Source organism: Macrobrachium nipponense, chromosome 11, assembly GCF_015104395.2.
Source record: "Macrobrachium nipponense isolate FS-2020 chromosome 11, ASM1510439v2, whole genome shotgun sequence".
Classification (NCBI taxonomy): domain Eukaryota; kingdom Metazoa; phylum Arthropoda; class Malacostraca; order Decapoda; family Palaemonidae; genus Macrobrachium; species Macrobrachium nipponense.
The window spans coordinates 74,942,959-74,958,825 of NC_061087.1; positions in this window are offsets into that span (position 1 = coordinate 74,942,959).

The following is a 15,867-nucleotide window of genomic DNA, read 5'->3' on the forward strand; positions in this document are numbered from 1 at the left end:
TTGTTTACTGCGGGTATCCTTCAAGGTGTGGCTAGCCTATGGCCACTCCTCCTCTTTGTAGAGTGAAAATTGCCCTTATGGCTAATCTGGTAGTGTCAGTTTGTATATTAAGCCTTCTTTTGACTATGGTGTTCTTTGTAAAATCAGTTTGCCTCAGTAAAGGGTCCGAATAGGACCGAAAGTACTTGGCTATCTCGCTTTTTAATTTTTTCCTTCGTGGCAAAAAAACCTTTATTTATACATAGCATCACGTTTTATATACTTCGTGATCAAGTTATTCATCATGAGGGCCACGTTTACTTTTGCTTTCCAGTTCTCACTGCTTAGCTGTTTCGTCACCTCTTTCTCCAAGTCTTTACAAGCAGCGCACTCTACCAGAATTCACCTGAAATTCCTGAAAAAATGCCTGGCAGAACAAGTGTTACCCAAATCATTGCTACCATACCGCATAAGAAGATACGATCAGCATTTCTTTTAATGAATTTTCATCACTCATATTAAAATGTCACATTGCTGCCGCGAAAATGGAGGAAAAGGAGATATTTAAAGAACTGGAAAAAGCCCGACGTAACTTCAACTACTCGATTCCCGCTGATTGGAAACACGCATTAAGGCAAGAAATATATGGAAAACATAGAACTACAGACACTTTGATTAGAAAACTGGACAGAAAATTAAACAACCTTATCAACGACAGTGATTGGACCAATAATGCTAGAAGTGATTGTGTGGTGAATTTATCGAGCAAACAAATAAGTGATAATGCAGTCTTTCTTCATTTGTAACAAACCCTCAGATTTATCAATAGCGACATCTCTATATAAGTTTGAAAAATACTGTGACCTACCACAAAATCATTTAGACATTATCAAAGGCATGACATATAGTGCTACGCATGCCTACCATGAAGATAACTTCCCCGCTCGCTACAGAAAAAGTTTAAAAGAATTGAAGAATGATAATAGCTTACACATTACCAAGGCTGATAAATCCAATAGTTTAGTGGTTCTTGACAAAACTGACTACATATCACGCATGCATACTTTACTAGAGGATGAAATAACTTACAAAAAACTCGCAAAAAATCCGTTGGACCAAGTAATAAAAAACTTTAATATTAATATCAAACAAATTCTTAGAGATAAAAAATAACTTTGTCAGTTAACTGTAAAGTGTCCCTCATTACCTTATTTATATGGCCTAGTCAAAACTCATAAGGAAAACAAACCTATGCGCCCAATTATTAGTACTGTAGGATCAATTGCTTATAAACTATCTAAATATCTTACTAAACTGTTATCCCCGCTACTAGGAACTGTATCTAATTCACACATCCGGAATTCTCTTGATCTTGTGGAAAAATTAAATAACATTGTACTAAACCCTAGCGATATTTTTGTCAGTTTTGATGTATGTTCTTTGTTTACAAAAGTCCCTATTGACTCTGTGCTAGAATATTTAAGTAATGAACTTGTACTGCATGAATTGCCTATGTCTGTTAGTCACATAATTTCCTTAATTAAGTTATGTATTTGTGATTGCAGATTTACTTTTAATGGAGAATATTACCAACAAATATTTGGTATGGCCATGGGAAACCCTTTATCACCTCTCCTTTCAAACCTATATATGGAATCTTTTGAGAGACAACACCTACCGAATATCACACTAATCCCCTTAAAATGGTACCGATATGTCGGTGATATCTTAGTAGTCTTTCCTGGTGGAATCGATGTAAATGATTTACTGTCTAAATTGAATAATTTAGTGCCATCCATAAAATTCACTGTTGAAATTGAAAATAACAATATCATCCCTTTCCTAGATGTATTAATACATAGAGAATCTTTCCAATGCAAATTCAGTATTTATAGAAAACCCACAAATAATTTAACATATGTACATTTTTATTCTGGCCACCATCTTGATATTAAAATTTCAATTTTTTCTTCTATGTTCCTACGTGCTTTGCGTATCACGAGTCCACAATACCTGGACCAAGAAATAGAATACATAAAAAAGATAGGAAACGATCTCTGCTACCCACCTCATTTAATTGATTTATGTTATCAAAAAGCTCATAAAAAGTTTTATAATGTTGCTATTATTGAAAAAGAAATGCCTAAAAATGTAATTAGCTTACCTTATTTTCGTGGATTTGAAACCATAAAATCAATATTTAAATCGTTTAATGTTAATGTAGTGTTCTCTTATAACAATACCATTAAAGATATGCTAATTAAGAATAGTCCCGTAACAAATAACAACATCATTTACAAAATTCCTTGTAAGGATTGCCCATCGTTTTACGTTGGTCAGTCTAGTAAAAATTTATGTGTTCGGATTAAGCAGCATATGTATTCAGTTAGAACAGCCCAGACTTCAAATGCACTGTTTATCCATCTGAGTGAAAAATCTCATTGTATTAATTGGGGTGATACCTCGGTAATTGCTAGATCTAATGATTATTTTTCAAGAAATTTACTGGAATCGGCAATTATACAAATCACTAATAAAAACAACCTAAATCTTAGTCTGGGAATGTACCATTTGGACCCATATATTTGTAAGATGTTTATGAAGGACCTCAAAATATATGAACAACTAATAAATTAGTCCCACATGTATCTAATTATTTCTCTCTCTCTCTCTCTCTCTCTCTCTCTCTCTCTCTCTCTCTCTCTGGTTCGATATTCTCTCTCCCTCGTTCTCTTGCTCGATATATATATATATTTATATTTTCCTTTCATCTTTTCATTAATAATAATTTTTGTTGGGAAAATTTGTGTAAAAATTCATGATATTTAATTGTAAATGCTCCCATGTTGTTTTCAAAATGTACTGTTTTCTGGAAGAATCACTTGTTTACTGCGGGTATCCTTCAAGGTGTGGCTAGCCTATGGCCACTCCTCATCTCTTTAGAGTGAAAATCGCCCTTATGGCTAATCTGGTAGTGTCAGTTTGTATATTAAGCCTTCTTTTGACTATGGTGTTCTTTGTAAAATCAGTTTGCCTCAGTAAAGGGTCCGAATAGGACCGAAAGTACTTGTCTATCTCGCTTTTTCATTTTTTTTCTTCAGGGGCAAAAAAAACTTTATATATATATATATATATATATATATATATATATATATATATACATATATATATATATATATATAAAATATATATATATAAATATATATCATATATATATATATGTATACCATATATATTATATATATATATATATAATATATATATATATATATATTTATATATATATATATATATATATATATATATATATATATATATATATATATATATATTTATATATATATATATATATATATATATATATCTATTATATATATATATATATATATATATATTATATATATATATATATATATATACATACTATATATATATATATATATATATATATATATTATATATATATATATATATATATATATATATATATATATATATATATATATATAATATATGTATATATATATATATAATATACTATATATATATATATATATATATATATACTGTAGTACCTCGAGATACGAAAGGCTCAACTTACGAAAAACTCGAGATACGAAAGCTAACACGAAAAATTTTACTGCTCTACATACGAAAAATTTTCAAGATACGAAAGATTTCTGAAAGTCCGAGATTCGCCCCATAACAATTTTTAAACTCGCGCCGCACGCCGCCATCTTAGTTATAGTAGACTCGCCACCATCCTCCTGCTCTCCCTTTGGTTCCTGATGCTAGCCAAGCCATGAGATCCTTCTCTCTAATTGGACAGCATCCCTCCCATCATGCATCTTCTAGACGTACGTGTTGGCGTGCCTTAGCTCGGCCACTCCGCACCCGAAACTTTACCGTATGCAATCGGCATTCGTTCGGTCCAACGATTTCGTTTAGTAACATAAATTCGTTAGTGATTTCGTTGCAGTACATATTACCGTGTTGTGCTACTTTATCGTGTTGTGAGAACCTAATTAGTATACGTACTACATACATAACTTAATTACGTACATTACATAGAGTCATGGGTCCCAAGAAAGTTGCTGAAGTTCACAGAAAGAAGAGAATGCTTTCTATGGAGACAAAAATGGAGATAATAAAAAAGTATGAAGCTGGCTTGCGGTTGAGTGTGATCGCTAAGGAATACGGCCGAAATCCGTCGACGATAGGCACCACCCTTAAGCAGAAGGAAGCCATCAAAGCAGCTACACCTTCCAAGGGCGTGACTATTTTGTCCAACAAGAGGAGCCATGTGAATAATGAAATGGAAAGGCTGCTTCTTGTATGGATCGAGGACAAAGAAATCGATGGCGATACGATAACCGAGACGGCAATCTGCCAGAAGGCCAGCGCTATTTTCGGCGATTTGATTGCCCAAGCCGAAGACGACGGCGAAGAGGGGACATCAACGGCAACCCCAGAGTTCAAGGCTTCTCATGGGTGGTTCGAAAAATTGTAAACGGACTGGCATCCATTCGGTGGTGAAGAAATTGAAATTACGTAAAGTTATAAAAAAGTAAAAAGAAATGTAAAAATCAAAAAAAGATTGTCAAATTAACGTAATTTATTGATTGTTTATTTTCTTAAATCAGCCTTGTAACTTAGTTTTAAGTGTTCTCTTATATTTAGTTCAGCAGCTGTATTTTTTTACGTTAACGTAACGTTCAGTGTTTTTGCTCAGTGATTCCTCCTCTTGTAGTGAATTACCTAACTATTGTGTTAACGATTGTTTTTATTTTGTTTTCGAGTTGGAATGGAACTGTAGTGCTGTGGGTGGAGGCCGGCCGAAAATAGTTCGGGCCTGTCTAAGCTTCTGGACGTACGCTCTTTTGTTGGCAGCCTTCTGGAGATTTATCTCACGCCTTTTTGGAGGAATACTCCGACGGACCTCCCTTGGAAGTGGTTTTGCGTAGATGTGCTGAGCCATCTACGGCGTATGTACATCGTTGGAGTTTGATCACGGCTGTGATTATTCGTCCAGGTGTTAGTCACTTGCGACGCCCCTGTACTCCTGTTTCCCGCCTGAGGATTTGGCGGAAGACGTGGTCGTCGCTGTCCCGCCACGTAGGAGGAGTTACGCCAACCACTGTCCGGTGTTGTCCATCTCCAGCTGCTGGTCCGGGAGAGCTTAGGGCTCGTGAGGAGGCACGTAGGGAGGCAATTGCCAGGTAAGAGGAGATTATCCTGTGTTGTCCCTCGGGATCGAACTCTACCCCTGTATCCACCTGGACAATTCGTGAGCTCCCCTGTTTAGCTGCCGGGAGGTAGAAGCAACCTCCGTGAACTCCTGTGCACTTCGTTGTACTCGAGGATCTGCGTAATCAAAGATTAATCATATTTTTATATATATATGCATGTTATATTGAGTGGTCGGTATTTGGTATTTTTGCCCCTCAAAATGTTTATTTGAATTAGTTTTAAGTTTAGAATTGCCACGGTTAGGTAGGAGATTTAAGGTTTTCCTAACTTCATTTTCTCTGGTCTTCTTTCTTTCTTATATTTTGTAGGCTAGTGATTTTATTATTGGGCCCGTGTTATTATTATTTGAGCCTTTGGCATATTATATTCTTTACTTTGTTAGGGTTAGCTTTCAGTATTAGGAGTCCTTGTGAGCTGTTATTTGCTCTTTGTATTTTGTATATTTAATGTTAAGTTTCCTCACAAGGCTTATTTAGTGTTAAGCGTATTTTGTAATTAAATATTGTTAATTTTGTTCTGGTGTTTGTATCGACATTCCTCATACCCTGTGTACTTTCTTACTGCCTACGATCCCTGTGATTATTGAAATATAAAGAACCTGTATTACGGCCAAAGGGGTCGTAACAATTTGGCGACCGTGACAGGATCGTACGCAGGTGTGCACAGAGTTTGGGTTTGTGGAGCAACTCTGGGATAGGTTGCAATATTTAATTTGATTTTGTTGCTTGCCTTACTTTCCCCCCTTGTAGGTAATTCACTATGGAAGACTTTGTTTTTGACCCAGCCGAATTTTTGGGGTCTGCTGACTGTATCAAATATCTAGCTATCTTAAGTAAGGAGCATTTAAGGAGTTGTGCTCGTTGGTTAACTATTTCTTTTAGACCCACGGACACTAAGGCTCAGTTGTTGTTGTCTGTTAAGGCGATGGTGGCTCGTGGTATAGCTGAGGGTGAGGATTTGGCTAGGGATATGATTAGTGGAACTTCTGGAGAAGATAATTCTGTTGATGAAGAGGTCAGTGTTAATCCTGGGCTGTCACTATTTGAGGACCACCCTCATACTGGTGTTATGAATAATGGTCCAGCTAATTTAACAGTAAAAACTAAAGTTTCTAATAACCCCTTTGTAGAGGTACAGCCAGAGCCAGTACAGTCTGTGGTGAATCCTGAAAATGAGGACCTTAGTATAATTTGTAAAAGAATAGAATTATTGAAGGTACAATTCAAAGAGAATGAGAGGGCGAGGCGCCATGAGTTGGAAATGGCTAGAATTAACTTAGACTTGGCTAGGTTACGAGCTAACCCTGACTTTAACAGTACTCCCACTGGTCCTTCTTCCGATAGGTTTAACATGAGTGCGGCATTAAAGTTGGTGCCCGTGTTTGATGAGGGTAACGTGCCTGAGTTCTTTAAGGCTTTTGAGCGGGTGGCCACTAGGTTGTCTTGGCCCACTGAGATGTGGACTGTATTAATTCAATGCAGGTTAGTAGGTAAGGCTATTCGCCAATATAATGCTTTGGAAGAGAGTGTAGCCAGAGATTACTATAAAGTTAAGGCGTTGATTCTCAAGGCGTATGACTTGGTCCCTGAGGCTTATCGCCTGAAATTTAGGAATTCTATGAAGCCCGATACTATGTCGTATGTAGAGTATGCCCGTCTTAAGGAGGAGCAGTTTGACGACTGGGTAAAGAGTCGCCAGGTGGTCTCCTTCTCCTCCTTGAGGGAGCTGATGCTACTTGAGGAGTTTAAGAAAACTTGTAGTAAGGAACTTAGAATTCACCTAGAGGAGGTAAAAGCATATAGTTTAAGTAAAGCTGCTCAAATAGCTGACGAGTTTGTGTTAACACACCGTGTAGGTAGTAGTAGTTTTAGCTCATCAGTCGTTAAATCCCAGCCTGCCAGGCCAAACTATAATAATAAGGAGATCCAATAACCCTTTAAAACAAAGGTTGAAGCTAGCCAGGGAAATAACCCGAGTGGAAGGAACACACGGGTGTTTTCCCAGAGTAATCAAAGTTCTAGTAATGTTGGTAGAGCTAGGGGAACTTGTTTTTGGTGCCACGAGCAGGGTCACTTTCAAGCTCGGTGTCCTGCCCGGAGGAGATATCTCCAGCGGAACGGAAGGGGAGGTAACAACAGTGTCCCCATATCTTTGATTGCTAATGCCCCTACTACCCCTAATGCTGAAGTTGAGTGTTCCCCAGGAACTGAAGGAAGGGTTATGTTTAGTGGTAGTGGAGGTGAAATAAACCAGTCACCTGCTAGCTCTCCTTTGTGACTTTTTGACAAATATATTTGGCCTGGCAGTTTGGTGGTTGATAGTAAAGTTATCAGAGTGAACTTCTTAAGGGACACTGGGTCTGCTCGATCATTGGTGTTGTCAAAGGTTTTGAAGGATGTTGGTGAGCTTTCTGGAAATTATGTGGTACTGGGTGGGTTCCCTGATACAGTGGTTTCTGCGCCTTTGGTGGAGGTAGAGGCATTCTTCCCAGGGTATCACAAGGTGACAGAATTGGCAGTGGTAGAAAAGCTCCCCATCCCTGGTATTGACGGCATTTTGGGAAATGATATGTTGGATGCCCGAGGTTATGAATTATTTCCAATAGTGTCCGTAACTGCAAGTCCTTTGGCAATTACCACTCGAGCTTCTGCAAAGGCTGTTGCCGCCTTACAGAATGAGGATAATTTAAACCTTAGTAGTTTAGAGGTAGAGGTAGAGAGACCCGGGTCTGTAGGTAGTAGTAGTAGTAGTTTTATGAATAAAATATTTAATCCAGATTGTGACCGTGTAAGCTTTATTGAAGCTCAGAAGGCTGAATTCAATTATGAATTAGGAGGTACGGATGATTTAACAAAACCAAGGTTCTGTGTGATTAGAGGTTTGTTGTATAGAGTTAGTCGTCCTGTGGATCACGGCTTGAACCAAACCTCTCGGGTAGAACAGATTGTTGCTTTTTTGGTACCTTCAAAATATCAGAATGATGTCCTTAGTTTAGCTCATGAGGATTCCTTTTCTGGTCATTTTGGAGTTTGCAAAACCCATAGTAGATTGGCAAAGTATTTTTGGTGGCCAGGATTGAAATCCTCGGTGAAGAAATTTGTAGGAAGTTGTGAAACATGTCAAGTGATGGGTAAACCTAATAAACCTATTCCTAAAGCCCCTTTGCATCCAATTCCTGCAATTGGGGATCCTTTTGCCGAGTTAGTTGTTGATGTGGTTGGGCCTTTGCCCTGAACTAAATCGGGATTTACTTATCTTTTGACTATAATGGACAGAGCGTCTAGGTTTCCTGAAGCTTTTCCTATGAGGAAAATTACATCCAAAGTAGTGTTTGAGAAGCTAATAGAATTTTTTTTCCAGGTATGGGTTGCCTCGTAAAATTCAAACAGATTGTGGCACTAATTTCACGAGCAAGGTATTTAAAGGTAAATGTGCTGAACTGGCCATTCAGCACATTACCAGTGTACCTTACCACCCAGAGAGTCAGGGCGTAGTGGAAAGGTTCCACCAAACCCTTAAGTCTATTCTAAAAAAGTACTGTTATGAGCAAGGCGAGGATTGGGATAAAGGCCTTCCCTTTGCTCTCTTTGCTATACGTAATCATCCCAATTCTTCCACAGGTGTAGCTCCATTTGAGTTGATTTTTGGACATAAGGTACGTGGTTCTCTAGAAATTTTCCATGAGTTGCTAGAGGTTAGTCATAAGAAAGTATTGAATGTGGGTGAGTTCGTTGAGGACCTGAGAAGTAGATTATCAGCTGCCTGGAAATTTGCCCAGGATAATTTGGTGTTGTCTCAGGCCTCAATGAAGGAAAATTATGATAAGAAGAGTAAGGCACGTTCGTTTGAGCCTGGTCAGCTTGTTTTGGTTTTGAGTACAGACTCTGACAATTTTCTGGAACCTAGGTATAAGGGGCCTTGGAAGGTACTTCGGAAATTGTCTGATGTCAATTATGAAGTGGAAGCTCCTGGGACCAAACGTAAGTGTCGGATATTCCACATTAATAGATTGAAATCTTACACAGTTGGTAGACTTGACCCCCTAGCTATAGTATATGAGCCAGTGTCTCTAGTGTTAGAACCCACGTTAGAAGAACCAGCCGACTTGTTTTACCAGGTATCTTCAGATGCTCTTACAGTTAATATGCAAAATTTGGAAACTTTAGAAAATGGTTTGGAGCATCTGGAGGGTATTCAGAAGGATGACATGATAAAATTAATATCTTCTTTTTCAGACTTATTCAGGCCTCTCCAGGTAGAACGACCTTGCTCCAACACGATGTTGATGTGGGCAGTGCTTCCCCAGTCAAACAAAGTCCTTATCGATTAAATCCAGAAAAACGTGATATTGTCGAGAAGGAGATAAAGTATATGTTGGAGCATGATTTAATTAGACCTTCGGTAAGTCCTTGGAGCTCCCCTATTGTACTTGTTAAGAAACCTGACGGGCAGTTTCGCATGTGTGTGGACTACCGCAAGGTCAATGCTAATACAAAGAATGACTCTTTCCCATTGCCTCTTATCGAGGACTGTCTTGATCGGATAGGACCTGCTAAGTTTATAACTAAATTGGATCTTTTAAAGGGGTATTGGCAGGTTCCCCTATCGGATCGAGCTCGTGAGATTTCCGCTTTTGTTACGCCCTTTGGGCTTTACGAATGTAAGGTAATGCCCTTTGGGATGAAAAATGCAGCGTGTACCTTCCAGCGGTTGATGAACCGAGTTATATGTGGTCTGGAGGGTACAGAAATTTATATAGATGATTTGGTTATTCACAGCAATGACTGGCGGACTCATTTGGTGAGGTTAAAGAAGGTATTTGAGGCCTTGAGAGCCACTGGTCTTGTTGTAAATTTGAGTAAATGTGAATTTGGTAAAGCCAAGGTGTGTTATCTAGGTCACGAGGTTGGTTTGGGTCGGGTTACTCCTAAACAAGCTAACCTCGAGGCTCTATTAAATTTGCAAAGGCCGCGCAATGTTAGGGAGGTCCGGAGAATTTTAGGTATGTTGGGTTATTATAGGCGATTCATCCGGAACTTCTCTGACATTGCTCAGCCCCTTACTCAACTATTGCAGAAGGGACAAAAGTTTGTATGGTCTTCTCAATGTGAGGAATCTTTTTTAAAACTGAAAACTGTCTTGATGTCTAACCCCATTCTAATGTCTCCTGACTTTCAGAAACCGTTTATTGTGGTTGTAGATGCCAGTGATGTGGGTATAGGTGGAGTACTTTTTCAAAGACTTGAAGATGGTGAAGTGCGTCCAGTATCCTACTTTAGTCGTAAGTTGCTGGATGCTGAGAGAAGGTATTCTACCATCGAGAAGGAGGCACTAGCTTTAATTCGTACCTTGGTTCATTTCAAACCATACGTTACTAATTTTTCCTTTCCCGTAGAAATTTGGACGGACCATAACCCTTTGGTGTTCATCGAAAGAATGAAAGGTTCTAACCAGAGGATTCTGCGTTGGGCTCTTCAGCTGCAGGAGTTTCCTTTAAGTATTAAGCATGTTAAGGGTGTTGATAACTGTATTCCTGATGCCCTTTCTAGGATGTAAGTCTGGTTATTTCTCTTCTCACCTCGCCCTTCTCATTTCTCCTTCGGGGTTTGTATTGAAAATTATATTTAAGGTAGTCAATTTTAATCATGTTTAAAATGATGTATGGATTCGGGCTTTGTCTTAAGTCTGTTTCATTATGTTCCGAGTTTTGCTTCACCTTATTGTTTTTCCCTTGCAGGATATTTTAGATTAAGTTCTATTTTTTTCCCTTGCAGGATGTTTTAGATTAAGTTGTCTATATGGTTATCTTCTAGTATGTAATATGATTGTGGTACTAAAAAAATGTATTCTATTTGAATAATTTTTTTTTGAGGGGGAGGAAGGTGTCAAATTAACGTAATTTATTGATTGTTTATTTTCTTAAATCAGCCTTGTAACTTAGTTTTAAGTGTTCTCTTATATTTAGTTCAGCAGCTGTATTTTTTTTACGTTAACTTAACGTTCAGTGTTTTTGCTCAGTGATTCCTCCTCTTGTAGTGAATTACCTAACTATTGTGTTAACGATTGTTTTTATTTTGTTTTCGAGTTGGAATGGAACTGTAGTGCTGTGAGTGGAGGCCGGCCGAAAATAGTTCGGGCCTGTCTAAGCTTCTGGACGTACGCTCTTTTGTTGGCAGCCTTCTGGAGATTTATCTCACGCCTTTTTGGAGGAATACTCCGACGGACCTCCCTTGGAAGTGGTTTTGCGTAGATGTGCTGAGCCATCTACGGCGTATGTACATCGTTGGAGTTTGATCACGGCTGTGATTTCGCAGGTGTTAGTCACTTGCGACGCCCCTGTACTCCTGTTTCCCGCCTGAGGATTTGGCGGAAGACGTGGTCGTCGCTGTCCCGCCACGTAGGAGGCGTTACGCCAACCACTGTCCGGTGTTGTCCATCTCCAGCTGCTGGTCCGGGAGAGCTTAGGGCTCGTGAGGAGGCACGTAGGGAGGCAATTGCCAGGTAAGAGGAGATTATCCTGTGTTGTCCCTCGGGATCGAACTCTACCCCTGTATCCACCTGGACAATTCATGAGCTCCCCTGTTTAGCTGCCGGGAGGTAGAAGCAACCTCCGTGAACTCCTGTGCACTTCGTTGTACTCGAGGATCTGCGTAATCAAAGATTAATCATATTTTTATATATATATGCATGTTATATTGAGTGGTCGGTATTTGGTATTTTTGCCCCTCAAAATGTTTATTTGAATTAGTTTTAAGTTTAGAATTGCCACGGTTAGGTAGGAGATTTAAGGTTTTCCTAACTTCATTTTCTCTGGTCTTCTTTCTTTCTTATATTTTGTAGGCTAGTGATTTTATTATTGGGCCCGTGTTATTATTATTTGAGCCTTTGGCATATTATATTCTTTACTTTGTTAGGGTTAGCTTTCAGTATTAGGAGTCCTTGTGAGCTGTTATTTGCTCTTTGTATTTTGTATATTTAATGTTAAGTTTCCTCACAAGGCTTATTTAGTGTTAAGTGTATTTTGTAATTAAATATTGTTAATTTTGTTCTGGTGTTTGTATCCACATTCCTCATACCCTGTGTACTTTCTTACTGCCTACGATCCCTGTGATTATTGAAATATAAAGAACCTGTATTACGGCCAAAGGGGTCGTAACAAAGACAAAATAAATTTTATTTTAAGTTTTTTGTAAAGTTAAGTGTTATAGTTTTGTTAATGTGTTTTGTAAAGTTTAGTTTGTTTTTCTGACATTTTTTTATGTGTTTCGTAAAGTTAAGTGTACGTATCTGCCATTTGTCCTCCTCCTCTGCCGCCACTTTCAGAGATAGCCTCACTCGAACGGTAAGCTTCCACATATTACGTTACAGTAATAATATTTCTTGTACACTAATATACACTTTATTTACAGGTTTTGCATTTTTATTCTTAATTTAGGTATTGAATGGTCCAAATTGTTGTAGTATTTCATTGTTTATAGGTCAATTTAGCTTTATTATGAAATTTAATGGGTGTTTTTGGAGGGCTTGGAACGGATTAGCCATTTTACATGTAAAATGTGTTCCAAGATACGAAAAACTCAAGATACGAAGGCCGCCTCGGAACAGATTAATTTCGTATCACGAGGTACCACTGTATATATATATAAACCATTCTAGAGGGCTTATAAAGAACTCCCCAAGATTTCCTTAACATCTCACAGATGCCATAAAATGTCAACGGTCATTCTCTTTCAGGTTGAGGAGAGCGTCACTCCCCCAAGCATCTCCCCCCCAAAAGTTCGTTGGTTGTTGGCGTCACCTACATTGGAAATCATTGGTCAATAGACCTAAGGAGAGGTGCCTGGGCCAATCAGATCCTAGAGGGAAAATCTCGGGGGTTGTGGGGGAGTAGAGGAAAGAGAGAGAATGCCAAGGTTTCCCCTTGAGGAAGGCAGTTAACCGTCGGTCAAGCAAATGGGTGGACGTGCCGTTTCCCCCCTCGTGCCCTCTGCCGGTTCCTCGCTCGGTCTCAATCCCGCCGGTACTATAGATATTAAGTTCATTTCACTCGGGCCCTTGTGTAAATTCATTAGAATATAAGACCGGTGTTAAATTAATCACTGAGCGTTTGATTTCTGCATGACCCACAGTAACTTAAGAGACCCACGCGACCCAGGTCGGGGTCATAATTTTGGTGTCAGGTGCGGGGTACACTACGAAGCACTAATTAACATTAAATATAGCGATCTGGGGGTCTTGCGAGGCGCGGATTCGGCGAATAATTGTTCAGTGTCCTTATAATCGGAAAATACACAACGGAGCAGTCATATGAAACAATAACACCAGAAGGCCGATGTCGAAGTGATACGTTAATTAACGCAAAACTGAGCTTGCCTTCACGTAACTAATGCCAAAGTAACGAACGACAGATAGTGAAGAAAGTCGGCGTGCGATATTGCAATACCGGGCGCGAGACATCGTGAAACGGGCGAATACACGCACACACGTGCTGTGCATAAAACGGCCAACAGATTAGAAAAACTGTATGCAGTGTATAAGCGAGGGAAAGACAGAAAGGACGAGTGTCGTATTACTGGAGAGAAGATTTGCACTCCCCAAATCAAAACCAGCCAGACGCTGGTTACGATAGCAAGTGGAAAGAGGCGATCATCAGCACAGTGATCAGCAGTGCCTTCGCAGACCATCGGCGATGCTAAGAAACGGATCAAAGATGGCGGCCGGCAATGCACACCCGCCAAAAGTCTCTCCCGCCAACGGGGGAAAGACGAGTGCCTGGAGTCAGCCGTGTGCGCCCAAGAGAACAGGGGGAACCCTGTTGGGCAGCGGTAGGGATACCAGTTCTCCCCCCCTAAGAGTAGCAGAGTGAGACTGTCGGAGTAGGGGACTCCCCCTACGGGACAGCACACCCCCCTCAAGAGCGGGAATGGGCCGGAAGGAGATGGGCACTTTCCTCCTTCCCCTAGCCCCTCTAGCCGTTGAGGAGACGGTATTCACCTTCAGGATGGATGGGGGAGTGTGAGCTGTAAGCTTCGTCTGGTATAGACCAAGCTGTTAGAAGTAAGAAAAGCTGACAGCCGTTGGATGGCGGCTGACGACAGCAAGGGAGTGTAGCAAGACACTCCTCCCCTCCCCTCAAGAGGAAGGGGACGGCGACGTGGAGAGAGGAAGGAGGGTCAGCTGGGATCCTTCCTTGGCACAAGGGACACGAGGAGAGTAATTACTGACCAGCGTGAATAAGTGTCAGTGAGGGTCTTTGTGAAGAATTTAAACAGTGGGTGTGAAAAATTGGGCAACCCACCTTGAAATTTTGTTTGTTTGTTTGTTTTGTTTTATTCACTGTAGTTTAAAGTTTTTTTTGTAAATATCATATTATCAAAAGGCTTTGTGATTAGTTTATTGTCTGTTATGTGTTATTAGAATATGTCCTTTTGATATGAATTTTTAAGTTATTCAAGTAATTTGTCTGATAAATTTTATTTTATCAGGAATAACGTAAACAATCAACTAGTGATTTGTCGATTTCTTTTTTTAATCAGATTTGTGGTAACTGAACCCTTTTGTGATTTATCTGTGATTGCAGTTTGAGTAATTTAATTACAAATTGTTCTTATTAGAGTAAATGAGTAGTAACCTGTTCACTGATATGATTTGCTTAATGTTGTTGGAAATTGTTGATGTTTTTTTTTTATTTTTATGTTGTTCATTTTTGTTGTCGGTTTTCAAGTCCTCCACCATGAGGGTAGGAGACCAAACCCGCCCCCTCTAGAGCCTCTCCTCAATAGCCAAAGTGGTTGTCAGAGAACACCACCAATAGTGTTTAATGTTAAATTTATTGTTATTATTAGTAGTTACCTGGGTGTTAACCTCTTTAAGATTCTCGTAGTTAAACCAGATTGTTATTCTTTTCAAGTACTAATGATACGAGTCCATTTAAGATCACTGGTCAATGCCCCGGGTTAGGTAAAGAGAGAAAAAAAATAATAATAAAAAAAAAATGGAAAAATAAATAAATGAATAAATAAATAAAAAAAAAAAAAATAAAATAAAATAAAATAACGATAATTTTAGTTAATAGTACAGAAGCTAATGCCATTACCAAGGACAATGCCTATCCATTGCCCTCGATCGAAGTGCTTTTGCTTAAAGTAAAGGAGAATAAGTTTTTCGCCACATTGGATCTCAAGTCAGGCTTGCCTTGATGATGAAAGTAAAGAGAAAACGGCCTATATAGCAAATAATCGGCTATATGAATATAATTTTCTTCCCTTTGAATTTAAAAATGTTACAGCTCATTTTTCACGAGTAATGATACGCTTTTTAGCCTCTCTAATTAGCATTGGAGTTTTTGTATATCTAGTTGATATCATTGTAGTTGGTGCTACGGTAGAGGAGCATAAAGGTAACCTGATACAAGTTTTGGCAGCATTAAGACGTCATGGGATTAAAAAATAAATTTAGAAAAATGTAAGATTTTCCAGGCCGAAGTAGAATTTTTGGGGCACCTAGTAACTTCCGAAGGCCTTAAGCCTTGTGCCGATAAAGTTGTAGCAATTAAAGAATTCCCACGACCAAAACAGGCGAAAGATGTAGCCAGCTTCTACGGACTCGCGGGTTACTATCGGAAGTTCATTAGGAACT